Below are 3,052 nucleotides of genomic sequence, written 5' to 3' on the forward strand. Positions count from 1 at the left end.
ATCAACGTGGAAAATGAGCCTGCAACAAGTTTATGTAACTCAAATAATTTAGGGCATAGGAATTATTTGGACCAGTGTTAGTGAGAGAAAATCACTTCGTCGTTTTGGATCATTTACAATTAATAATGCTAGTTTCATAATACAGTGGTTGGTTCTTAATTAGGGGCATAAATTTGAAATTGGGGGGGGGGGGGGGGGGGTGGTGGTTTATGACCGTGGGTGTTCGAACCAACTTATACGTACCTCGACTAATTTCACGGGATCCTGAAATTTACAGTCGGATATTCATCTCAATAACTTTGAAGAAACTCAAACCGGTAATCATTGAGAAACAAACTCAAAGTCTGACCACTGATTTACCTCTCAGAATTGGGAGGAGGGGGGATTATCTCGCAGAATTAAATAGAATCTTTTCAAACAGTAAATTCTTCAGTGGTCGAAAATATTTTTGTGGGTTAATATATATGTTACCATAACATTCATATGAATCATATTAAGGGTAGTAGAGGTTTAGTTTTGTAGATGTATGCAGTGATGGAACTGGAACTGGAACTCGAATTCAGCTAACCTAATTTAACTACAAATATTTTATTCAAACATAAATATAATAACTTAAAAAGAATTTTAAAAAGTCATAAAAGATTTTTTTTTTCTTTTTTTCGAATTTCGATGGGAGCCTCAAATCCTACTGGCCCCACTGGACTCCGCCATTGCATGTAAGAAATGTGATGAAAAAACGTTTTAGCCATTTTCTCTATTATGAGAGTTTGCTAGGGCAATTTAACTTAGCTCTGACATTGATGGTACAAGTCTGTGTTACGTGTTTTCATTTTATTCAATCTATTTTTGGTCTAGTACAAAAGGTCAATGTCTGTATGTATCTAGCCAATGAGATCAATTTTTGTTCGTCTGGTTCTTGAATTTTTTAATTTTTCAAAATTATGCTTCCTTTATTTTGAGATATTAAGGGCATATCATGTGAAGTTAATCAGCCTTAGTCGACTAGTGCACTATGAATTATTGACGAACAAAGTAAAAAATAATAGTTTCTTAAGAGTTCAATTCGCAGTCAACACGATCAACCCCTAAACTGTAGTTAGAAAAATGCATTGACAAACTAAAAATAAAAATCGAATAAACTTGAGGAGGTCAAGTGAATGGAAGACAAATTTGCTCTTTGAACTGGTAATTAACAAGATAAATGGTTGTCTATCTTCTAATATACAAAGTTTCGCAATCCTTTCGCCATGGTCCACGACCCTGGTGTACACATCGGAACAATCAATTTCTATCAATGCATCCAATTTTCGTGCACAATCATCGCTTTTGACCATTAAAGATCCTTTAATGAACAAGTAGATTGTTGCCTGCCACATAGAGCAACACAAGCAGTGGATGTATGATCACCTCGTCACTACCATGTTAAGGCACCGCTGATTAAAATCCCGAAAAGTTTTAAGTCTTTTTAGCTCTGGATAATGATACATACCTGCGCACCTCTAAATCGCCCTTGCAGCTAGCAATGTCTAGTTTAGAGTGCAACTAGGAGAATTGTACTAAATTACATCTTAAAATGCGAGTTGTTAATTTAAAGTTGTGGAGTCTACTTATTATCACTACGCAAAGTTTGTATGTAGAGACGAACCTCCATAAATCTTGTTGTTCTTATGTATCCATTTTCATTTTTCAATTTTATTGCCCTTGGTTACATATATATAATTAGGGGTTTTAATTCACTCAATTTTCGACGTGGGATATATTCTCGTTCTTTTAATTAATAATAACATCAAGCAATTTTCTTCATCTAAATTCTATTAAATCTAGACAAAAACTTTCGTTGCTACTGTATGATCTCTTCACCTGATCTTTCAATCTCCCTTCCTTGATAAACATGAAAGGACAATGCCGCTTCCCTACACACACAATTTTAGAAACCTTGAAGGATAAAAGGAAACAAAATTCTTGAAGAAGAGAATAAAGTTTTGACGTAGTGGAAGATTATAGGGAAGATGAACAATTATAAAATGAGAAAACTCTCAAGAAAATTTTTATTGAATTTAAGAACTGCTGCCTCAAATGAATTACAACGCCTTAAATAGAAAAAAAAATCTAGCAAAATTCGAAAAATAGAATAAAAAAATATTTTTCCAAAAAATAAAAAAATATCAGATAACTACTAAGATGGAAAATCCTTATTTTCAGGATCATCCTCCAACAAACGGAATACAAATCCGAATTTTATGGAAAAAGATATTGCAAAAACAAAAATTACCGTAAATAGCAAAAACGCCTAAACGAGGGCATAAACGATGGATTTTGCCCAACATTAGTCTTGCATCAGGGCCAAAGGCCTGTGTTTTATTCATTGGCTCAATTCCAATCGAATTAGACTAACAATTCGTCAAAAACGAACAAACTCGAAGTTATCATGAAATCAAAAACCATTATTTTGCCTTGCGACGGTCCCATTTCATCATAAACTCTAATCTCTTATGCACTTTATCAAGTTTGGAGTTGAGACTTGGTGCTTCGTCTTCGTTGAATAGGACCATTGATTTCTTCTCAAGCTCAAGTGCAAGGAAGAAAATGATGTGGTGCAAAAGGAATTAGACTTTATGAAAAAGTGGGAATGGCGCAAGCAAAAAGGGCAACTTCGAGGTTTTTGGAGAAATTTTGGGATTATCCATTTTGACGAAATTTTAGTCAAATTTGATTGAAAACAAACCAATGAACAAGGCTTAGGAGCAAACGCTTTGCTCCTGATGTAGCCCAATTTTGGGCAAATTCTTTCCTTTAGGCTTTCGTTTATGCGTTTTTTCCATTTTTGATAATTTTTGTTTTGGTTATATCTCAATCAATTTAAGTTGGGTTTGAATCCCTTTTGTTGGAAGATAATCCTTAAGATTAGGACTTTCAATTTTAACCATTATTTTGATTTTTTCCATTTTCAGAAAAAAAAAAAATTTTCTTATTATTTTTACTTTTTTTCCAAATTTTCCTAGGGTTTTCCCTTTATAAAGCACCGTATGCCATTTGTGGCCATATTGATTGA

Source organism: Olea europaea, chromosome 4 (genome assembly GCF_002742605.1).
Source record: "Olea europaea var. sylvestris chromosome 4, O_europaea_v1, whole genome shotgun sequence".
NCBI lineage: Eukaryota > Viridiplantae > Streptophyta > Magnoliopsida > Lamiales > Oleaceae > Olea > Olea europaea.